The sequence below is a fragment of the Copidosoma floridanum genome, unplaced genomic scaffold (assembly GCF_036245765.1).
Source record: "Copidosoma floridanum isolate Cflo_tuat_1 unplaced genomic scaffold, Cflo_Japanese_pri ptg000007l, whole genome shotgun sequence".
In the NCBI taxonomy this organism is placed as follows: Eukaryota; Metazoa; Arthropoda; class Insecta; order Hymenoptera; family Encyrtidae; genus Copidosoma; species Copidosoma floridanum.
Window position 1 is genome coordinate 2,843,905 of NW_028321884.1, and position 25,896 is coordinate 2,869,800.

The window sequence follows — 25,896 nt, forward strand, 5'->3', positions numbered from 1 at the left end:
CCCCCACGGCGATTGCGGGTTCTACCATACTCTTTATCCGCGAGCGCTGACCCTTTCTTTCTTCGCGCCTCGTTATTGTTCTTAGAGGCTAGCGCGACTTTTTCATTTCCCCCCTCCACCAATTTCGTCTGATATTCCGCGCATTGTTTTTTTCTTTTTTTTTTTTTTTTTTTTTTTTTACCATCATACCGCGGGGAATATGCTTTTTTTCCTGCAACGGCATTGCTTGTTGTTACAGCTTCTTTAAACAAGCGCATCCTCGTTTTCCGCGCTCTAACTTTTCAATGGAACTCTTGCACCGCCAACCACCCACCCAACACAATTTGCCAGTGGTCCAACCCATTTCGGTGCAATCACCCCCGCTACAATAATCCGCGAGCACTTGTGTGTTTCTTATTTTTATTTTTCTTACCTCCCAATTTCATTTCGTCCCGAGTGATCGTGTAACCAATTAATTGTCCAGGCAGCTGATTGTACCCAAGTGCAGTACACTCGGAGCAAATGTAAAAGCCATTACCCCGGTGCACGGGGGGGTCTACACTTACTTACGTGGCGGTGCCCCGAGAGGAGGGAGGAAGGGTATAGGTAAGTACAGCCGGGAACGAGGCTGTCGGATTACAGGGGCTATCTCTCTCTCTCTCTCTGGTTCTTGTTGCCCCCCGCCCCCTACCGGGTCGTAAGCCACCTACGGAGCCAAAAGCCAGCTTCCCCCCTCCCCCATTTATATTTATTTCCCCACGTAGTTTTCTCCCTCTTTGTTTGCCCCTCCGGATGCGGTGCATCAAAGCAGATGGGTCAATGGCGCGAAGAAATTGTTAATCCACGGGGCTCGTAAAACCGCGTATCAGTACACAGCGGCGACCCGCCCTTTTTTTCTTGTTTATACGTGCCCCGTTTAAAACAAATTTTACGGTAACGTGTATACCACACACTGCCCGTGCAAGTCCCCAACTTTTCCGATAATTTAGCCGTGCTACGTAATAAGGGTAACCATTAATTATATTATACACGCGTACAGAAGACGCGATAAGTTATAAGGCCACGGAGATGTATAGAATGGACGGGCGTGGGTAATAAAGCTCGCGGAGGGCCTTTTTGGTCGCAGCGAGTCGAGAGGGAGGTATACGGGTATAAACAAAGTGCCATTCCAAAGCACTACCGGGCTTGTTTTCCTCCGTACACTAGCACGGGCCACCCCGGAAAACGAGACAAGTGTATAGGATCGAACTTTACCCTATACGTATATATACATCCAATGGCTCGTCTCGGTGGAACTTTCTCACGACGCCAGTTAGTGGGGGGTCGCGCTAAAGCTCCGTACACAACAGCGGCTCCGTTGGGCAGACAACGGCTCTATCGCGTTATTAGAGCCGCCGATAAATTACCCCCCCCCCCTTAACTTGTACACAGCTTCTCCCCCGCTACTTTACTCCACTTCATGACGACACATCTTTCCGCAAACTTTGGCCCGTTGCTGTTGTCTTCCTTTTTTTTTTTTTTTTTACTATCCACCCCTCCCCCCCTGCTCCTCTCATGAATACCGTTGCTGTACGTGTAAGTTACACCTATACGACGCTGCAGTAGTATTTGCGACGATGCTCGAGAGAGATAGCCGTGCAACAGCTATAGAGAGGAAAGCGCCGCCGGTGCACGAGCAAAGGGGGTACACAACATAGGAAGGAGGAGGACTACTGGGGCGCGCTATCTTTTCTAATTTATGGTCGCCCCGTGTGTACCAAACCTCTAACTATATATGTGCATGCACCATCCGCTCCACAAAGCTCCAGGGCAATAGTATCGACGCGTAGACGCGCACGCACCGATAGGGTGTGTATATACGCAGTGCGTCGCGGTAGCCTTGAAAATTCGGGAAAACTGCTCGTCTCGTTTTGTGTTTTTGTTTTGTTTTTTCTCGCGAGTTTGCAAGTATTAAGCAGCGCGAATGGGAAAAGCGCATCGGGCGAAAAACGGCACAAAAGAGCTCGCGTGGGCGAAACAAAGGCCTTCATCAAGCCCCGGGGCCTCGGCGGCTTGGCAAACTTGTCGTTCCGCAATAAAAAGGGGAAAGGAAGAAAAAAAATACGCAGAGAGAGGAGGGAAGGGGGGGGGAAAAAAAAGAGTGCAAGTACTGTAGCTAAATTAACAGCAATGGCCCTCTAGGCGTCTGCTCTTTGCTCAAATCACCTGCTTGTCTCGGTCGAGAGGAGCTGCGGGGTGGTGAGTGAGAGAGAGAGAGGCCGTGTATACAAGTATACGAGGGGAGATGGGAAAAGTTGCCCGATGAATGTATGTGCATTAGACAGCCCACCCTCTATTCATCTCGTTGAAGTTGCGCCAACTATTCCCATATACTGTACATCACGATGTTTCTTCATATTTCGAATCACAGCCGAATAACTCGAGTCATGTTGGGGCGTGCTTCGAATCCATCGGCTTCGATCCACGCCCCGATAGTTCGGAGCCGCATGTTAAAGCTATCAAAAGTGATTGATTCACAATGTATCGGAAGCTCTTTTTTTTTTTTTCCACCAACAACAGTAGCAAATAGACCCACCAAGTCGGTCCTATACACATGCACTTCTTGACACTTGACGTGGATATACACGTGGAGAAAAAAAAAAAAAAGTCATACTCCTATCTATGGAACCTCAGAGTCGTGTTGCTCCAATTCCGTATGAACAAAACTATTTCTCACTTGATGCACGAATGAAACAAACAAAAAAAAAGATGAGAAATTCGTGACTACAATTATAGGGAAAGCACATAATATACAATATAAGTACGTTGCATTGCCAAAGGAAAGGAGCGTCCAAGGCGTAGGTGAAAGCGGACGAGAGAAAAAGCTCCGGGTGGGCTGCACGTATATGTATATGTGACGATAAAGGAGGGTGTTGGTTGACGAATCGCACGGGTCGCCCGGTCTCGTATTCATAGCAGGCGCTGCGATTTCTATGGAGCGAGCCGCCGCCGAGAGAGAGAGAAAAAAGAGGAGGTGTATTGTGCAAATATGAAAAGATGGAGAGGCATGACACTCGACGTGAAAGAGACGCGCTCGGCTGTGAGCTCGAACGAGACGGGAGTACAGAGAGAGAAACGAAATAGAAAAGCAGCAATCCTCTCCCGTTCGTCCTCCTTCGGTATCTACATGAACACCTATACACGCACCCCTGCTGTTAAGTGTGTAAAGAGGAACGAGGGTGCTGTATGTATACGCGAGACTCTCTCGCACACGCCTTATTCGATTGTGCCGGTCCCTTTGCTCCGGAGAGCGATAGCCCCTAATTGGGCCCTGGCGCTCAAATTGTTACAATGTGCCAAATAAATGGGTAATCAAATTTTCGTCCCCCGCTCGTGCGAGCGCAGTAGTACAATTTCGAAGCCCCATTAGCATGGAGCGAGGGTATTATATATATGGGCCCGTCTCGCTTTTATGTAGATATATGCGTGCAGTCCTTTTCTAGCGAATTAAATTACCCGACCTGGGAAAAGCATCCACGGCGCTTTTGACTTTCACTCCCCTACTCGCGTCTCGAGGACAAACTTTTCATACCTCTCGCATTGTCCCCCGACTTTTCTCTCTCTCTCCCTCCGACGCGCCTTTTATTTTCGCACTTCGAAGTGGCAAAGCCGCGCTCCCTTACTCCGTTATCACAATGGGGGACTGATTATGCATTGGTTTTACTTTTTGTTTGTTTGTTTTCCTCCGATGGCCAACAGAGACGGATTAATGTAAACTTTAACGCTCGCGAAATCCTATAAAATTATACACCGTAATTGGGACCACGCGTTGTGTTTGAACTTTGCCTCGAGGGTCCAAAGGGGTACGAACGTGGGTGTTTTACTTTGTTTAGCGGCGAATGAACGACCGGTACGAAGATGGAGGATGGCCAGCGTAATCAAGTTAACGAGTCACATGTGATGCTGGATGATTATTATTAATATACCGTGGCGGAAAAATTTTGTCGCAAATGTGTGGGATACAAGACGCGGGAGTGGCGATTTCGCCACAGAATTAGCATTTTTATGACCAACGGAGGGAGGGAAAAGAGAATTATTTTTTTTTTTTCCCGACAGGCCGAGAGTTTTATAATTTATTTCGTTGCCTCTGTTAAAACAGTTTTCATCGTCACTCATCCACGACCCGAGTTGTTTGTACACTATATATGCGAGACAATTTATATGGTTTGAGGAAAAAAGCGTCCCCTGATGAAATTAGTCCATAAGCCACGGGAAAATTTATCTCCCTCTGATACGTATTACTAGGTGTACTTGCAGAAAACCCAACCCGATTCCGCGCAATAACCCATAACAGCACGGAACCACCCGCAAGACCGTCGATAATAATAATAATAATATCCGAGACGCGGCGTGTTCCCAACTTTTCGACTTCGACCCCCCGGTATAATGGAGCGAAAGAAAAAGGTATTCTTCCTCGCCGAGTGTATAGTAATTGATGAAACTTTGGCTCGTAACACGGCCAATGTATATATGGTATACGGACACCTATACACGGGCGGTGAAAAAGTCGGGCGAAAATCGATGATAAATGTCCCGATGAGGATTTTACGAGGGGATAAAGGCCCCCTTTGGATTTTCACCTGACGCCCCCACCAGCCGCCCTCTGCGATCGAAAAAGCGATAGGGCGACCGCTTGTATTATCAAAATTCGCGACTCTTCGGGCCGTAAAACTATATGGCAATAAAGTGAATTTAGTAGGGCGCGTTGGGTACGGGAGAGCGCGAAAAGAGTTTGCACAACCGATGGGAGAAAACAAAGGAGACCAACTGGAGTCTCGTGTTTCGTTGGCGATGGTGTTTTTTTTTCCTTCTCCTCCAGAGACAACAAGAAGAAGAAGATCAACAAAGGGGAGAAGAGTGCACGCGTGGCAAAACCGTGGTTACCAGTACTACGGCGATGGTCGCAAATAGCTTCAGGCCGCGGGTGTCTCGCAAGCTCGTCTCGGCATCGGGTCCAGCGCACACTCTTGGGTGAGAAAAACACACGAGCAAAAAAAAAAAGAGAGGGGGTGGGGACCGACCGACGCTCTACCTTTTTTTTCTCGCTCCACTCTCCTTTCGTACGTAGCTACGTGTGTGCACATACACTTGTTTACACCTCGCCTAGCCATCGTGGAGGCCTATATACAGCTCGTCAGGCGGTAAGTGTGTGTGTGTTTAGCCTCGGCACTGAAGCGAGATAATGAAACGGCGCTGAGGCTGGTGTGCTAGGTGTACCTTTTTTTTTCCGCTTGCAGGGGTTGCCGCTCGGCGAATGAAATGGGCGCAAAGAAGGAAAAAAAAAAAAAAAAACCATGAGCAAACAAACACGGACAGACAGACAAACAAAATAGAGGGGAAAAATAATTCCAGCAGTCGGGCAGCGTCATTATACGGCCCTGGCTTCGAACCTACGGCGAAAAATATGTAGGAGCCCATCAGGAGAATATCAGGAGGTAGGTGTGATATGCATCACGGGTCGACACCTTCGCGAGACGAAAAACTCTCTTTCGGGATATACACACGTGGTGCAGCGTTCCTTTGCCGAGGAAAAGATACAGAGATGATGAAAAAAAAAAAAGGGGGTTGGGGAGTAAGGCTCGAGGGAGCGGCTTGTACACCTTCGTTCCTTGTGCCGCACACACGTACACATTTATACCTACCGCGGTGTTGTTTTTGCGACTATCCTACGACTCGGAGTGAATAGAGACTCACGTCACGCCCTGCTGACTACGGGGATGAAATAATTTGACAACGCGTCTTGCGTGTACTAGTACACCTATAACACGTGATTTATGAGAAAGAATTACATGGGGGGGAAAAAAAAGAAGATATTCCCCCGCGTCGGCGCGCTGTCGAAAATTCGGGACGAGCAAACACGCCTCTCTCTCTCTCTCTTTTGAAGGGTAAAATTAAAATTGAAGGCGCGCAGATTGGAGCCTCCGCCATCCCCGGATGAATAGGTACACATGTATACTACTATCTTCTGCACGTAGGCAGCCACTTTGTATATACGCAGGCCCGAGGTAAAAAGTAAATCTAGCGGAAGAACCGGAGATGGGGATGAGTTTGTAATGCACATACGTATAGCTCCGAAGCACTCGAAAGTGGGTGTGTACATGCGTTGTTAAGGAAGTGTGAAAAAATAAGAAAAAGGAGGAGAGGGTGCACGAAGGGCTTGAATTTCCTTGGCTTGGGCTTTTTTAGATTGCAGCCCCCATTTTTATCCCACGTGCACGTGACGCGTGTACCTAGGCACACAAGCTCGCCAAGGGGAGTAATACCTGCAACGAAGAGGTGCGGAAAGTAAAATGAGGGTAAGGGAGAAGGGGCTCTCGCGCTTATATATACAATAATAGCTGGCGTCGCGTATTCAGAGTATAAAAATAAACCGATGGGAAACAAAGGAGCCCTTCTCGCCCCTCCTTTATATTATATTGTTGCCCGCTTGTGATGTCTGCAGTGTAGTATACACACACTCACGCGTGCGAGAGGATAGGAAAAAATAAAAATGGTAAACTCGATGATAAAGTGAGCTAAGAGTCCGGAGTAAGAGAGAGAGAAAGCTAACGGAAAAGTCTCTCTCTCTCTCTTGTGTATATATATATATATTCCCTGCTCTCCGCAGCGCGGCATAAATTTGCCCGAGTAATTCCCGCTCGTCTCTGGACCCGCTGGCTCTCTCTCCAGCCGAGCCCAGCTCTTTTAACCTCCCCCCCCCTGGACTCGCGGTATATTATCGCTGGCATTACGCGTAATCTCCGCCACCGGTGGTGCTACGTTATACGCCCCAGCCCCGCTATTTTTCGCCGCTCTCTCGCCCGTGCTTATCCATCTTGCGTGGAAACCTCGAGTTTTTAGTGCACCCTCCCCCCACCCCCTACCCCTGTAACTGATGTACGTAACGCCAGAGAGTACGTGACGTATGGGTAATCCATACGCATCGATAGGTAATTACTTTTCGAGAGATAGCGGAAGCACTCCCGCGTTAATCCAATACTCAATAGTTGTTCGCGCTCGTGTATGATTTGTAACGTATTATATGAATTCCAGCGAGCGTTCGCGAATGCACCGGTGTTTTAAATCCCCCGTATGCGTCGAGTGCAATCACATTATAGTTTCCTTTACGGGTCGAAAAACAAATGCATCCGATGCGTGTGCCTCCCTTGCTCATCCATCGGCGAGCAAAGCAACAACTATTACACCCAATGAGCCTCGCGCGTCTTCCTCCGACCTCGTAAAAATAAAGGGCCGGCCATACCTCTCGATGAATATAAAAATCGAGGAGCCCCGCCGGCTTTTTCTCAAAATATTTCGTTATCCGTGAGACGGAGGCGACGATGTTGAAGGGGAGCAAAAAAGGGGGGTCGATGCCGAATAAAAAGAGCGTGCGAGGCACTTGCTCTCTTTCACCCTTGCTCTCTCGAAACTCGAGTACTACGAAGTAGCAAAAAAAAAAAAAAAAAAAAAAAAAAAAAGCCGTCGTGTACGTGTCGCAAGGCAGCCAACTCTTGTTTTACCACTTTTTTGCGCCGCATGAGCCACAGTGGTGGTGTCAGTAGTCACAGCATCGACCCTCTCTCTCTCTCTCTCTGACGCATTTGATCTGCATGCACCTAAACATGGAGTTATTTTTTCAAATCGGCGAAAGGCGTGGGTAAATGATACTATCAGAAAGAAAATGAAGGAGAGGGATCGAGCTTATAAAGAATATCGACAATCGGGGCTAAACATGGACTTAGTCAGGTTTCGGATACTCAGATCTTCAGTTCGTAATGCGCTTGATTGTGCTAAGAACAATTATTTCTCCTTAAAACTCCAAAATTCTCATGATTCGAGCTACCTATGGAGAATTTTTCGTCAAATGAGGGTCACTGGAAAGACGAAATCGAAACTCTCGAACTTATTTACTCCTCAGGAATTAAATAGTTACTATGTCTCGATCATGGATAATGTTGTTCCGCTAACGATGTCTGACCTGGCGGATGCCCTATTGTTGCCGCTTCCAGAGGATCCCAACATGATCTTTTCTTTTAAAAATGTTACTGAAACTGATGTTTTGATTGCACTTTCGAAGGCGGTATCTAGATCGGCTGGCGAGGACGGTATTTCTGTAAATATGATCAAAATGCTCACACCGAAAATTGCTTGCCTATTACAATACCTTATTAATCTCTCCATTAGCACATCAAAATATCCTGAGTCATGGAAATCAGTGATTATTACGCCCCTTAGTAAATCCAAAGCCCCGACATCCCCATCTGATACCCGCCCTATTGCTCAGTCATCAGAGTATTCCAAAGTTTGTGAGCGTTGTATTGATTCACAACTATCAGCCTTCATCGACAGAATCAACTTTCTTGACCCATACCAATCTGCGTTTCGACGGGGTCACAATACGCAAACGGCTCTTCTGAATCTTACGGAGGATGTTAGATACGGGATTGAAAATGGTGTTCCGTCGGTTCGGTATGGAATATACCTCTATAATAGCCGCGTCGGTCCATAATTCAAGGAAGAAAGACTTTGCTTCCGTGCAATCGTGCACACACATTCGCACTTGCACATGTACAGCAAGAAAAGAGGAGGGAAAGAGAAAGAGACAGTTTTCACACCAATTAGTCGAGACAGGATCGAGTCTCCTCCTGCCTGAGTGGAGAGAGGGAGGGGGGAGAGTCTTGACCAGCGCCGACGCATCAGAACTAATAACCTTTTGTTTTAAGTAATGAGGTCACTCTACGTCTGGCTCTCTTGAGATACTTACGTCGGCTCTCTTGGGACTCACCGTAGTAATTCTTGCTTATAGTTTTTCTGTGACCTCGTGTTTTTCTCACGTAGATTACGTTTAACGAACGCCGTGCTTTCTTGTGTGCTCTTTCTCAATCCCGCCTTCTGATCGATACGCCGCGGTATATTCACGTGTTCGCGATCGCGACGCACCAGCGTCCTCGTGGACACACCGAAGTGATCCGTGCCGCACGCGATCAGTGGCCCAGCCACCCACGACATCGTCGCTCTCGCATCAGCGCGAACGACCAGGCGCCGACCACCAGGTTAGCGACGCGCCGTCAACGAGCAGCTCTGAGTTGCATTCACACACACACACACACATACACACACGTTGGCTCACATCTTTGTATTGTATTTTATTCTTAGTTTATTCAGTGTATCATTTAACGTTCGTAATATTCAGTTTAATTCAGTTGCATTTAATCCGGATTGTATTTGTTTTTTATTTCATTAATAAATTGGGTTTTTTTATGCCTCCCGGCTTTTTTCCCAAAGTGCAGTATTTTTTCTTTCTTTATCCTCTCCCTATAAACATAACTACGAAGCCTAGTCAAACCGACAAGGTTTCGAGCGTACATTTTTTGGTCCTTCGAGCCGGATTTGAGCCACGCGTTCTCAACAAAAACAATAAGTGAGGTGTTAGCCATCGTACACACTCTCTCGTGGACGTAAAGAAGAACGGCCATCAGCGTGGATTGCCTGCTCATCCGGATGCTGCCGCGCTGCTGCTAACCTGCCGCAGTCAAGATTCGCCGCATCTCAAAGATAAGTACTTTCGATTTTATTTTTACTGCCAGTAGACTTAAAATTAAAAGAAAGTATATATCACACAATCCGCCACGCGTGGTACACTCGTAGGTGTGCCATTCGTGTATAGGTGTTTTCTCGTTACGTCTTGTTAGTTATAAGAAGTGAAAAGTGCGTGGTAATTATATGTGGTGTCTCCTTGATCAGCGATTATCTCAAGCATAAAACTTGCCCACATACACACGTGCTGTTGTTCTCTTTTTTTTCCCGCGCAGGCCTCGTGCGCTTGCATCAATTACACACGTGCGTAACATTTTTTCATTTTCCCGCCAAAGCCTCGTTTTGCGCAGAGACTTGCTTACACGTGCTGATTAATTTGTCCTTTTTTCTGCCTAGGCCTCGTGTGATTTTATATATTTTTTTTTTTTCTCTCTTCCTCTGTCTTTACTCGCTATGGCTGAACAAGCAGCGTTATTGACACGCAAACGCCCGATTTTGAAAGGGAAAATAACCGTCTTGAAAACCGCGGTAGAGGCGGGTAAGCTGGATAAAGCGAACGCGTTGCTTCGTCTCGAGCGCCTTACGAACGCGTTTAATGAATACGAGTCCCTCAACGACGAGCTCGCGACGATTGATGCTGATCATGCTGAGTTAGGGCATATGGCGGGCTTAGAGGATAGTTACATGGAACTAGCGGTCCTTATTAGAAGTACGCCTGCGCCCGGGGGTAGTCACAACACAAGCCTCGGCAATCCACTCGGGCATTCAACCATCGTCGAAAAACAACGCTCTCTCAAGCTACCGGTCGCAAATCTCCCGCGATTTAATGGTGATCACGATAGATGGCTTTCGTTTAAAAACACCTTTTTGGCAATGATAGATTCGCGTACCGATATCGACGATTTAAACAAATTCTTGTACTTGAGAGACTGCTTAGAGGGCCCGGCGTTTAACAAACTCTCGCTGTACGACGCTAGCCATGAGAGTTATAAAACGGCGTGGGAAATGCTCGTTAGTGAGTACGAAAAGCCGCGTATACTCATGGGCAAACATTTCGACGGGATCATCGATATTCCAGCGCTCACGCACGCGACCTCCGAGGGCTTGATGAAAATCGTGGACGACGCCCGTCAACATCTTAACATGTTAAAATCGCTGAAGGTGACCTTAGAAAATGGCCTCGTGGTCCGATTACTCGAGAGAAAGCTGCCGGTTGATGTACGGTCTAAATGGGAGGAATCACTCGATTTTAGTACGTACCCGTCTTTTGAAAAATTTTGTAAGTTCGTGAGTGACGCCGCGTTTAGATTGAGTACCCTGTCGAATGAAGCGTCGCGTCAAGGAGGTGGGTTTAATAAGCGTCCGGCAGACAGAACCTCGGCAGCCTCGAAGGCTCGCAAAACCGAAACCGGCGCGCGCTCTCTTGTCACGGCAACGACAGCTGCTTGCTCCTATTGCAAGGCAAACCATCCGATTTTCAAGTGCGACGACTTTCTGAAATTGACCGTTTCACAGCGGTGGAACGCAGTCAAGGACAAAGGGTTGTGCCGAAACTGCCTTCGCCCGCACACTGGCAATTGTACGCTTTCCCATTGCAAAGAGTGCAAGCGGTATCACAACACGCTTTTGCACTCTAACCCGACTCGTAACACGAATCCCAAGCAAGCTCCTAAGACCGAATCGTCCAACACAAAGTCCGCATGACTACAGAATATGGAGTGCTTTAGTTTAGTTTCCTACGCGCCCCGAGCTCAGCTGATGATGAGCGCAATGATTCTAATGAGAAACTCCGATGGGAAATTTATTCAAGCACGCGCGCTTCTTGACACTTGCGCAACCGCGAATTTCATAACATCTGATTTCGCGCGTCATTTAAATTTGCCAACGCGTCCATGCAACGTACCTGTAGGCGCCATCAATGAGCTGCGCACCGTGTCAAAGGGTCGAGTCGAAATTTATTTTTGCGCAATAGATAAGACTTTCAGTAAAATTTCGAACTTTTTAGTCATACCAAAAATCGCCGAACTGGTTCCAGACGAAGTTTTTCCTCGCGACTTAATTAAAATTCCCGCCAACGTACGCTTAGCCGATCCGCTATTCCATCTGCCGCGATCCGTAGATGTTCTTTTCGGAGCTGGGATGACTTTATCGCTTTTTAGTGTGGGTCAATTAAATTTATCTCGTGGTAACGGCGATTTGATTTTGCAAAAGACACAGCTCGGATGGATAGTTGGAGGTGGTATTGGAGAAATAAGCGGGGACTCAGCGGTTTCTTGTAATTTAATCGAACTCACGCGTCAAATGGAAAAATTTTGGGTTATCGAGGACATTGGATCAAAATCATCGAAATCAATCGAAGAGACACGGTGCGAGGCTCATTACGTCGAACACACTACGCGCGATAACGACGGCCGTTACATTGTCAAATTACCATTCAAACGACAAAATGAGGATTTCGGCGATTCAAGGCCTCAAGCTCTCCGACGCCTCAACGCGTTACAAACTCGTCTTAATTCTACTCCCGAACTTAAAGTAGCTTACGAAAGGGTAATGAACGAATATATTGAGTTAGGTCATATGTCCTTGGTGCGTGACGAGTCTCCGAGCGGCTATTACATGCCTCATCATCCAGTAATTAAAGAGTCAAGCAGCACCACGAAGGTGCGCATCGTCTTCGATGCATCCGCTAAGGCCAGTAAGGGCTTCTCGCTAAATGAAGTTTTAATGGTCGGTCCCACAATCCAGTCTAAACTGTTTGATCATCTTTTACGTTTCCGTACCTATCGATATGTAATCACAGCCGACATCGCGCAGATGTATCGGCAAATACTTATTCACCCCGATCACCGACGGTTTCAACGTATTTTGTGGTATCACCAAGACGAAGTGAGAGCTTTCGAGCTCAATACGGTTACCTTCGGCGTCTCTTCTGCTCCTCATCTCGCTATACGCACGGTTCAGCAACTCGCTGATGACGATGGCGCACACTTTCCGCGGGCTGCCCAAGTACTCAAAAACGATTTGTACGTTGATGACCTTTTGACTGGTGCTGATACGATTGAACAAGTACTCGAAATTCGCGACGAGGTAATTTCTCTTTTACGAAGGGGAGGGTTTGATATCCGTCGTTGGGCTTCAAATCATCACAACGCGTTGAAAAATCTTGAGGAGCAAATAATCAATTTAGATTGCGTGATCGAGACAAATACGGTTCTAAAAACGTTAGGAATCGCTTGGAACTCGCATGATGATAAAATTTTATATTCAGTCCATCTCGGTGATTCAGTCGAAAAACACACAAAGCGCTCAATTTTATCGAAAATCGCTGCTATATTTGATCCGTTGGGGCTTCTTGGGCCCATAATTTTGTATGCTAAAACGATGATTCAGGAATGTTGGAAATTAAAGTTAAATTGGGATGAGTCTTTACCGCAAGAGTTAAATTCACGATGGGGAGTTTTCGCGGAACAGCTTTCTTCAATTTCTAGTTTATGTATACCACGTCGACTTATTATTGACAATCCAACGCGCATGGAAATTCATGGGTTTTGCGACGCCAGTAAAACGGGGTACGGTGCTTGCATCTACATTCGCACGAGCGACAGCCGCGGGCGCGTACTCATTCGTCTAGCATGTGCCAAATCTCGAGTTGCTCCTATCAAGGAAGCCACGATTCCTCGGCTTGAGCTGTGCGGGGCGCGAGTCCTTGCCCGTTTGTATAAGGAGATGAGTCCCTCGATAAATCCACCAGTCGACAGAATTGTATTTTGGTCCGATTCTACTATCGTGCTTCATTGGCTTAAAAAACCACCCCAACTTCTCAAACCATTTGAAGGTAATCGCGTCGCTGAAATACAAGCGCTCGGAGATAGGATAGAATGGCGCCACGTTAGAACAGCTGACAATCCAGCCGATGCTTTGTCGCGTGGTCAGCTTCCAGGCGAATTTCTGCGAAACGATCTGTGGTTTGAAGGGCCCCTTTGGCTTCGTTCATCAGAAAATTCATGGCCAACGAACATGGTCCCCACTGTCTCGCAATTACCCGGCTTAAGAGAATTGACGTGTCTTGTATTAAATCACTCAACTGTAAACGTTTTTTCGCGATTTTCGTCATATTCGACTTTAATTAATTCCATTTCATATTGTTTACGGCTACTAAAATCAAACACTCATACCGGTAAAAATATTAGTCCGATAGAAAGAATCGCGACGGAAAAAATAGTTCTTCGACTCATTCAATCCGAACAATATAAATCCGAAATCAATCTTCTAACAAGCGCTAAGGGAGCCAAGAAAACTCGACTATCGGAGCTCAATCCCTTTGTTGACGGAGACGGATTACTTCGCGTCGGGGGTCGATTAAGTAAAGCGCCAATAGATTCCGACCGCAAATTTCCAATACTTTTACCTTCTCGCCATCACGTGACCAATCTTATAATTCGTGAAATGCATATAAACGCGTACCACGCCGGAGTTCAAAGCACGCTTTCTGCCATTCGACAACGATATTGGCTGGTAGACGGAAAAAACCAAGTTCGAAAAATCATTCGGCGCTGCATTCCATGCATACGATACAAACCAACCCCTCTTCAAATGAAAATGGGAGATTTACCTAAATCGCGTGTCACCGAAGCTTTTCCATTCGAGCATGTCGGGGTTGATTTTTTCGGTCCATTATTCATCAAAGAGAAGAAACACAGAAATCGCGCGCGAGTCAAAGCATATGGGTGTGTTTTTATTTGTATGGTTACAAAGGCGGTGCATATAGAAATCGTAAGCGATCTGACCACCGACGGGTTTTTGGGTGCTCTGCGACGATTAATCGGTCGACGAGCCCGGCCATCTAATATTTATTCCGACAATGGGTCAAATTTTATCGGCGCAAGCAACCAACTTCGCGAATTATATGCGCTTTTGCAATCCGAACAGTTTCGAGACAGCGTGGAACACTTCGCTTCACATAAGGGCATAACCTGGCACTTCAACCCCCCTCTCGCTCCCCATTTTGGTGGTATTTGGGAAGCAGCCGTAAAATCATTTAAACACCACTTCAAGCGCGTTATCGGGGAGCAATTGCTTACATTCGAAGAATTAAACACCTTTACCATTGAAATCGAGGCTCTTCTAAATTCGAGACCCTTATGCGCTCTTTCCACCGATCCAAACGATCCGAGCGCACTGACACCAGCGCATTTTCTAGTCGGTCGCCCTATGACGATGCTGCCGGAATGTAATTTGCTTTCTGTTCCAGACAATCGCCTTTCCATCTGGCGATTTATTTCGAAGGCCCGACAACATTTCTGGAAGAGATGGCAAGTCGAGTATCTCACGGAACTCCAAAAACGGCAAAAATGGCACACGGGAGATGATGAACTCAAACCGGGCACAATCGTCCTCGTCATCGACAAAAACATCCCTTGTGCTCAATGGAAGCTGGGAAAAGTACTCGAGGTGCATCCAGGCGACGACAAGGTCACTCGAGTCGCTACAGTCAAGGCTGGAACCTCCACGGTTCGACGCAGTGTAACACTGTTATGCCCATTGCCGACAGAAGAGAATCTGCTAAAACCCTCATGAAGATTCTCACACACACAACACACATCAATTTTGCTCGGTTACTCGCAACGCGGGGAGACTGTTCCGTCGGTTCGGTATGGAATATACCTCTATAATAGCCGCGTCGGTCCATAATTCAAGGAAGAAAGACTTTGCTTCCGTGCAATCGTGCACACACATTCGCACTTGCACATGTACAGCAAGAAAAGAGGAGGGAAAGAGAAAGAGACAGTTTTCACACCAATTAGTCGAGACAGGATCGAGTCTCCTCCTGCCTGAGTGGAGAGAGGGAGGGGGGAGAGTCTTGACCAGCGCCGACGCATCAGAACTAATAACCTTTTGTTTTAAGTAATGAGGTCACTCTACGTCTGGCTCTCTTGAGATACTTACGTCGGCTCTCTTGGGACTCACCGTAGTAATTCTTGCTTATAGTTTTTCTGTGACCTCGTGTTTTTCTCACGTAGATTACGTTTAACGAACGCCGTGCTTTCTTGTGTGCTCTTTCTCAATCCCGCCTTCTGATCGATACGCCGCGGTATATTCACGTGTTCGCGATCGCGACGCACCAGCGTCCTCGTGGACACACCGAAGTGATCCGTGCCGCACGCGATCAGTGGCCCAGCCACCCACGACATCGTCGCTCTCGCATCAGCGCGAACGACCAGGCGCCGACCACCAGGTTAGCGACGCGCCGTCAACGAGCAGCTCTGAGTTGCATTCACACACACACACACACATACACACACGTTGGCTCACATCTTTGTATTGTATTTTATTCTTAGTTTATTCAGTGTATCATTTAACGTTCGTAATATTCAGTTTAATTCAGTTGCATTTAATCCGGATTGTATTTGTTTTTTATTTCATTAATAAATTGGGTTTTTTTATGCCTCCCGGCTTTTTTCCCAAAGTGCAGTATTTTTTCTTTCTTTATCCTCTCCCTATAAACATAACTACGAAGCCTAGTCAAACCGACAAGGTTTCGAGCGTACAAATGGTTGTTGTACGATTGCTGTTTTGTTTGATTTTACCAAGGCATTTGATTTAGTGAGTCATCCTAAGCTTCTCAGAAAGCTCCGAATACTTGGCTGCGATGATAAGTCTTTAAAATGGTTTTACTCCTATCTAAGTGGTAGAAAACAGAAAACGGCACTGGACGAGCACCCGATGTCAGACTGGGCTAATGTACCTTGTGGCGTGCCTCAAGGCAGCATACTCGGGCCAAAGCTTTTTTCTATATTTATCAATGACCTGCCTAGATGTCTGAGTCATTGTAAGTACATCCTTTTCGCTGATGATTTTCAAATTTTCCTAACAGTGCCATGTAAGAATATAGCGGAAGCAATTAGGCTGATAAACGAGGATATCGCTGCCATTGAACGGTGGGCTCTTGAAAATGGTTTGCACATTCACCCTGGCAAGATTAAGGCAATAATTATGGGTAGCCATACATTTGTTTCACGTCTGAATCTGGATGATCTCGATAGGATTAGAGTCCTGGGCCATAACACCGAGTATGAGACTAAGATCAAAAATTTGGGAGTTTGGCTGAGCAATGATCTGTCCTGGTCTGCTCATATCGATCATATCTCCACACAGGTGTATCGCTCTCTACACACGTTACGACAGCATCGTCACTCTCTTACACTCGATCTACGCAAGCATCTGGTGGAATCTATGATACTGCCCTTTTTTGATTATGCAGCTGCGGTCTACCACGGCCTTGACGAAACTCGTGAACTGAAGTTACATCGGTTACTTAATGCATGTGTCAGGTTTGTCTTCGGAAACATTGCGTACGATGCACATGTAACGCCCTATCGTCTAAAGCTTGGATGGCTTAAACCCAAGCATAGGCGTGAGCTTATGTTAGCATCTTTCGTGTACAATTTGATTACTCACCAAAATCCAGAGACGCTTGCTCGGCGCTTTACTCTTCGGTCGGAAATTGATTTGCGTCACTCCGCTAGACGGCAAAATGAAATCTTCTACATTGGTAACCATCGTACTCAGGCTTGGACAAACTCTTTTGTTGTCGCTGCAGCTTACCTCATGAATGGCTTACCTTGCCCTGACTTTGCGCCTGACGGCCTTCCTAAATACAAAAGTGATATCTTTCAAGAACTTCTACGCCGTGACACTGTCGAGTGGGAAAATCGGGCTGTGACACTCTGACTGGTCACACTGTTCGCGTGCATTTTTATTTTGTTTTATTTTACTTTGCTTTTATTCCATACTGTCTTACATTATATTAGCTTGCTTTATATACCTATACATTAATAAATCCTTTATAGCTACAGATTATGTTTATGTTTTTCACTGAAGGAAACACTGCTTGACAGCTCATAGTTCGCAAAATTCTTTAATCTTTAATCTTTAATCATCAATTAAAAAAAAAAAAAAAAATTAAAAAATTAGAAAAATTGTAAATATAGTGATAATGATGTATATCAAAATAATTATTCTGAGTATTATTGTTTAGCGACTATTAGTATATTCCAAACTGTTACTTATTGAAAGCGCCATACTGTCAGTTGTAATAAGCCACTTTTTAACAGCTCACCTATGGAGTGATATTTTTCAGCTGTCATGTCACTATTGTTGTAGAGAGAATTATATTATATTATTATACTAAACTTCTTAACATTAAATCAAATTTACATGATGTATTAATGAATACTATGAAATATTGTTATTGGAATACTCGACAAATGTAATTTTGATACTGGCCAGATAGGGTTTTACCCCATGGCCCAATAAATATATCTAATCTAATCTAATCTAATCTCTGTCGAGTGTCGCGAATTAAAGGTGGAAATCTTACGGAGCTTAGCGCCGCGAGAGACACGTAGCGTCTCGACGACTCGAGTAATGACTAGATGTGTTGTAAAAAGAAAAAAAAAAAAAAGGGCCAGAAGCGACGAGACGTGCTTCCACTTAATCTGCTCGGCTGCGGCACTTGGCTCAATTATCCGTATAATGCGCCACGTACGTAGGTATACACGCGGGAGGGCCAAATACGTGAATAATGACCGCGGAAGCTCTCGTCTCGGTGTATATATATATATAGCCAGTGCACTGCTGGCTAGGCGGGTGATGTGTAATGTGCGCTTGGTAGGACGTATACATACCTATATGGGAGAAACCTTGGATAGTGTACATACACGAGTACGTTTACTTTGGATGCATTTTTGAATGATAAATCGTACAAGGGTTACCATCCAGCGTCTCGATTTACTTTTCTTTTTCTCCTCCCGCAGACGATGAATTCCAAATGAATATACCGAGCTTTTATCCCCGGCCGAGCGTTTGCACTGTGGGTTTGCATTTGAGTTATTGTTTTTCGATCGCCCGTGGGCTCGTTTATCGAGCAAATAAATCATAACGCGTACACGTACTTTGCTACACGTGTACCAAGTGTATACAGGTGTAACGCCAACGGACACACACACATATATATATATATACATACTGTGATCTGTGATTATTTAACGGAGCTTTGACTCGTTTTTGGGGAGTATACATATCGAATAAATGAAAAAACAAAACACGCGTTTGGTGCTTTTGACGCGCTTTCACGAGTGTAGTGTCAATAAAGCGCAGGGGGGAAGAATTTTCACCGACTCGGGAGTTAAAAAGAGCGTGGAGTTTATTCGCGAAACGAGGTTGAAATAACCGGCGTTTGATCGGATAAAAAGTTGCCGGTTCGCCAGCAGATCCGGAAAAAAAAAAAATGTTCGATCCCCGTGGTGAGAGCGCGTAAAACCATCGGGGGAGCTCTTGGACAAAAATCGTCAAAGCTATACGTGCCGGCCATGGCAACAACGGCCCGGGCTTGGGTATTCGCGGCCACGCGCGCAATGACAAACGACATGCATTAATGGAAAATACAAAAAAAAAAAAAAAAAAAATGTGACGTATCATATATTCGCGGTCCATCCCATGGACTGTACTAAATAAGCTCGTTCGCTTACTATGTGCAAGACTCTGTACTCGAGTGAAAAAGCTCTTCCTACACTGTGGTATCGCAAGCTCATTTCCTCCAGTTGAGCTCATCAACTGTACATCCAATTTTGCCAAGTATTAAGTTGCGGTTGTGCCTAATCGACTTAACGCCCAACTACCGTAGGGTGTACGTATATAATCCCGTTTCTGCAGCCATAGCTCCTGTTTAGTTTTATCCACTCGGTACACTTACCTCGCGTCCAGTTCACGAAACGTCAAGATTTATTTTTCAATCCACGTTTCAATGGCGCTTTGTAAAAAGAGAAAAAAAAAAAAAAAAAGAAAAAGACCTTTGTAATGATTTTAGCGCACGGCAGAGCTGCAGCGCAGCTACGGGAGGTAGCAGACAGTGGGAGTATCGCGATAAAGAATCTAAACATCGAAGTCGACGTTAAGGACTATGGGGGGCTATCTTTGCGTAGCAGATAAGCTTCTAGGTGTACAGCGTGTACATATATACCCACGAACGAGTCCGCTCGGTATCACCGCGTGTATATAAGCGAGTACGGCTAAGGACGTGGCCGACACGTCGTGATTCAAAGGCAAAGGTATATATATACCCTACATGTACGTGCACACTGTGGGATGTACGTATGCATATACGAAGGCTTATTCTCTGCAGTCGAGCGCGTGGGTCACAGTGATAATCTTACGGGCGTTGGCCTGAAAGGAAGTTTAGTACCAGTACGGCATACACATATGATGATGGCGGGGTATTGTATACTTACTTGGTGCATATACGACGATGTTGGGAAGGGTCGAGTGTGCTTGCTCTCGAGAAAATCACCCCAGCACCGAGTGACGTTCGCTAGCGTGCTCGGGATGTTTCGGGAGATAGCCGATAAATAGCTCGGGTGTGCATAAATTTATGGGTTTATGGAGACTCAAGTTTTTCGCAAGTGTGCGTCAACAAACGCGAATCAAAGAATTATATGCGCATTGTTTTACGGAAGAACATTTTTTTAGGGGTGCTTGCGATTTGTTTGACACGCTTTTACGAAGCATCAAGTGATATTGCTGCTTATTGTTCCTAGGGATGTAGATCGAAGCTTACTTTTTTAAGAACTAAAGTACTAGTTTTTAATTTTTATGTTGAACTTTAGTGGTTGGTTGTACTCTGAATGGATTGTCGAGAAGATTTTCATGTTTCGAGTTAAAATAACACTATAACGGTTAGTCGACAAATTTTTTTGTTGCACATTAGTAGTTTCAAGTTAAAAAATCACGATCAAGTGCTTTTTCGTTTCTTTTTTCAATGCTCGAAAACACCCTAAACACCTACATTACACACATACCGGGCTTTTAAATTATTTTACTACACCGTGTTGAATTGGTTCGAAAATTAGTTTGCTACTCTACTAACTTTACAAATTGAAACTGCCGAATTGACTTACTATTCGGTGGTTTTGCCCCCCCCCTACCCCCGACCACCGACCCCTTCCGTTTCCAATACGTTAAAGGAGTGAAATTCGCTCTATTTGTGAACTTATTAATTTCGAAATTTCGTACCCCAGCCGTGGTGAGCCTGCATGTGATTGAACATTCCTTGCTGCTCCTGAAAGAAAGTTAAAAAAAAAAGGAAGAAGAGTCGAAAGATGGAGTAAAAGGAACTTTTTTCATTAATAAAACTTCCGGTGTATAAAAAGCTCGTTAACCAACCGCGAATCAACTGACGTGGGGTGGGGAGGACCACAGGATAAAAAAATATATTTCCCTGCCCGAAAAGGCGCGGAATATCTCGTGCTACGCGCGTACACCCCATCCTAACGAGAAATAAACGAGGAGAGGGGGACGTGAAATCACAACATCAGCAGCAACGGCTCCACGTGCTGTAATCTCCGATGAGTAATGAAACGCCAAACTCGGCCGGATACAATTTGAAATTTAAATTGACGTATAATGTGATCGATAAAACGTGCCCGAAACAGTCCTCCTCCTTCCCAAAAATACCAGCAAACAAACACATATCGAATTCAATAGCTTTGTACCATTCGATGAAATATATATATGCATATATATATGTACATCTGTACGTGTAGCCGACCTTTTCCACTCCCCGCGGGGCATATCAATATCCCGGATATTCTCCAGCCCCTCTCCGATGGAAGAGCAGGGCCGTGGCGAAGGAGATCACGCCCTGCGAGCGGAAGCACTCTTAGCTCGATATCTCCTTTCTGCGTCAAACGCTCTCTCGCGCGGGGGACGATTAATGAACCTGTATTTTTTTTCTTTTTTTTTTTTCTTCCTCCCCTGACTGTCGGCGAGTGCTTTTTTTTTTTTTAGATATTATATTATACATCGCGAGTGTATTATATAGATGAGGGCAGGGATTAAGTCGCTTTTTCTCTCGCTACTGCGTCGGGCGATAAAGAAGAAAAAATGATCCTCCTTCCCGACGCGGTCGCTGTATATTATATGTTATTTCATCCGGGTATTTCACGTGAATCGTGATTCATTTTGTACGTTGCGTTACTGCCGATGTCTGGTGAATTTTTCAATTCGAAAACCATCCAAAAGCTTTAATATTTCATTTATCGCTCGAGCGTGTGAGCATATTTATGGCTTGTACGATGGGATGGATTAAATTGCTTTTTCGCTTTTTTATCGCAATGATAATTAATTTCATGTTTATTCGTCGAAAACATGAAACATGGCATAATATTGATATTGGATGGTGTTTCGCTTGTGAGAAATTTGATATTTCAACATAAAAGAAAGTTTTTGAAAATCCATCAGTAAATATGACGTATACGCAAACGAATCGTATTCATCAACAATGTGAAAATTGCGAAATTTACAACTACGTCGATTACTCGGTAAAAGCGAGATGAACGAAAAGTCATATAATATACCCTTTCGGTGCACCGTATCCGCCTACCCGATAAATTTCCTGGGAAACAATGGCAAACCTTCGCTTACTTCCAATTGGCCTCACCTTGTATCGCGAGTCACGAAAACTACAACGCAATACGCACGAACGTGAAATGTAATTATTTTGTGCACGATATAATAAAAAAAATAAAATAAATTAAAATATTTTGCTTTTCGTGATCGAATCTGGAAACCTTTCCATTATTTGATTTCATATTATTCTCTTTACCGGAAGCGCATCCATGAAAAAACGTACTTTTTTTTTTATTTACCTATTTTAATCACCTTCATCAACAAGCAAAAACCACGGCTCAGTCAGACAAACAAGAGCGATACGGTGCATCCCCCGAGAGGAGCCCTTTGATTGGCAAGTCGGGAAAAAACCGTATAGTGTGTATGCAAGTACGGTGCACGGATAAGTCCCGCGGGCTTGTTTTTCTTGCGCAGCCACGCACCCCCGAACTTTAAAATTTAAATTTCCATCACTTGGGTGTACCCAGCTTTCGGCTCGCGAACTCCCGCTAATCCCGCCCTTTGAAAAAACTTTGCCGACCCCCCAAGCCTCGCTCGGCTCGTTTTTCCCTCATTCACGCATCGGAGGGGGTGATGTCTTTGAAACGCAAGTACATCGCTAATATTTTCGAGCATCGGAAGCATATTTTTAAGCCCCTATTGGAGCATGTTTGCACGAGCTGCTCCGACGAATTTCCGAAAAGCCAGGCGAGTTCCGGGGGATTGGAATAACCCACCGCACGGGGCGTTATAATCGACAAGCCAGTAGTTGCAACGCGTGTAACACACAAGTGGCCGTAAACACGTTTGCGCGTATAGCTCGGCGGCACTTAAATCAAAACTTTGAAACAGCGAGAGAGAGAGGGAGAGTTGTTGTTTGCGCTGCGCCGACTAGATTAATCTTGCCGGGGGTTGCATATTCCGCGCAGCACAAAAGAAGAGGACCATCAGCGGCTCCTCGTGGAGTGGCTTGTTTAAGCAGATTCGAGGTTGCTCTTTCGCTCACTGCTTACTTCATCAAAACAATTACCCAACAACAGTCGCCGGAGATAACAGCAGAGCAACCTGATGAGCGCCCCAGACCGAGACGCCTTTTTTTGTTTTATGTAGGTAAGATAAACAGCTGAACCGAGGGAAAAAAAAATCTTAATCTGCCTCTCCCTAATGCCTTCAATTGTTGGCACACAAGTTGTTGATGGCGGGCGTGTCTATACCATGTGTATGCAGGGCGTTTGCCTAAACAACACTTATGAAATCGCATTATCAAGTAGGTACCTACACTGCAGAATATCGTTGTTGCGCTCCGCTCCTTTGCCCACATTTATACGGCTATTATGAATAATGTAAAGACCGTGTCGTAACAACAACGTAGTCGCGTGGAGATTACGCGACAAGTAGGCCACTCATTACTGCCGGCGGGCAGCTACTCCAAACACTTATGGCGGATCGAGGGCTTATGCGCCTTGTAAACACCTCGTAAATTATATACCCCTCTCTTTCTTTCTTGGGTGTACTCTTGCACCCACTGCGATGCAGCTAGACCGTTGTTATATGCACTCCACGTTGGTCCCCCCCCCCCCGTGGTGCAAGTACCACCGTAAAAAGGATTATGAAAGGCACCGAGCCCTCGAATCGTGTATACTTACCCGCGCTTGTACAACTGCCTTGTATACGCGTACGTATATTTTCACTACGTATATTTAGTTAAAAATCACATCGACTTACTCGAGGAGAGAGAGCAATCGTGAAAAGTAATCACACGCGGTTCCATTTAGTTGTACCCAAAGCCGATTCGCCCTTCCCTCGCTTCAACTTTTCGACCGTTTCCACGTTTACTCTCGAAACCGCGGGGATTTTCGGGCTCCTCCAAAACCGCGGTGCCACCCCTAAAAGTATAGGTCTCGATTTCGACAGGCTCTATTCTGCTGAAAAAAAAGGCTGATTTTTCTTTTTTTTTTGTCAATCCATACCGATGCGTATCATCCATTGGCTTTCCAACAGAGCCTTTCATATGTCCTTACAAAGGGAAAATAGAGGGCACAGTGATGAAAGTATCGAGCGACTGGTAATTAGGGGGGCTTTAAGCGTATATATCGGTGATAATTTCCCCCCCATAGAAATATAAAAGCCAGCGATTATACGTATGGTATAGCATATGTACATATATACAGTGGGGCACGCATGAATGAGCCCAGTGTGCGCGGGAGCGGCACCGAGAAATAAGTACGCAATGATCGTAATAAGCTGGGAGGGCGCGTTTAAATGCAGCCGCGGCGCTCTATATATATATATGTACATATACGTGCACGCATCAACGTGTATAAGTATATAATCGCGCAAGAGACAGAGCGCGCGAGGGCAAAGTGGGTGAGACGCCTCGAGCTCCACGAAATAGGTATAATATGGTGTGCACATAATGCAGATCCACGGCAGGGGTGAATGGGCGGAGGATGAGTACGGAAGGCGAGTATTCTCCACGTTGTCTGCGCACCAATTGCGCGAGATATCTCCACGACACGCTTGGGGAGAGCGCGGCTGCAGTGCATTGTTGTTATACCCGCCGTGCCAACCGTACCCCCCCACCGTGTACGTATATGGGTGTACGTGACGTAGGCCTCGTGTATACGTATACTATGCTCCTTGGTCTCGCGTTCGGTGGGACACGCCACTATGTTACGACCTCCGGGAAAACTTGGCCAGAGCTGCGGCTACAGTGGTAACACTGGCACGTGTATATATATATATATATATATATATATATATATATATATATATATATATATACATACATACATACATACATACGTATGGTAGGAGAAAAGGGGCAAGGTAAGACAATGACGGCACGAGGAAGCCGGTAAAGGGGAGGAGCTCGAGAAAAGAGCAAATAAATCGCGGTTGAAGTGCGTGCGCCCGAGGGCATTTCCGACCTACTTGGGGCAGGATGAGCCCTTTGCCCTCCTTTTTTTCTACCCCCTCCCCCTCTCTCCACTCGGCTGAAGATCATTATGTTCCTTTTTTTTTCCCCTTTGAGTTTCAAAGAAGAACCGAGATGCTCGTTTTATCTTGAAAATCCGTGGTGGTGGATTGTTGGGTAAACGGCTCAATGGGATCATAATATTTTCGTACGCATCGAGTTTACGGGGGAGCTAGTGGTGACGGTCGGTGTTTGGTCAGACTTTACTTTACAGTGGCGTCTATCTTTTTTTTCTAATCGTTCGATGGTCAAATTCTTTTTTTTTTTTTTTTTTTTTTTTTTTTTTTTTTTTCTCGTAGACAGAATATTCGATAATTAGGGGAACAGTCGAGAGCAAAGGGAGGAAAACTATCATGTGCCCGCGGCGAGTTTTTGCTTTGTTTTTTTCGGATACGTTTACATATAAATTTTTTTTTAGACCTACAGTGTATTGACTTTTTTAAGAGTGCTTGACTATCTCTATAATTACGCTAAAAAAATTTATTTCTGCACTTACGATATTGCAGTATGTATCGTATGCACGTGATAGCTGGTAAATCACATATATGATTTTATTACTTTCACATTAATTATTCCTAAAAAGTGTTACATCTTGGCCTATTTCGGTGTTCATGTACTATATTTTTCCATCGAGAATCATCAGAGAGAGAGAAAATCAGGTCCCTGGACTCCAACCCCTTGAGTCGTGTTGTATGTCTGAGGCCAACGGCGAGCCCAGAATGTATACGTATACAAACGTTTGGGTGTACGCGCGAACGTATTCGTCGAGCCGTTGAATAATTTCACTCGAAAAATTCGTAGAAAATATAAATTGCTCTCGTTACGAGCTTGAGGCGCGAAAGAGAAATAACGAGGAGCCAAGGGGTCGCGAGTTCCATACTGGCGTACGATGATACAATAACTGGTATACGCAATATATCAGGCCCGAGTGCGTTTTTAAT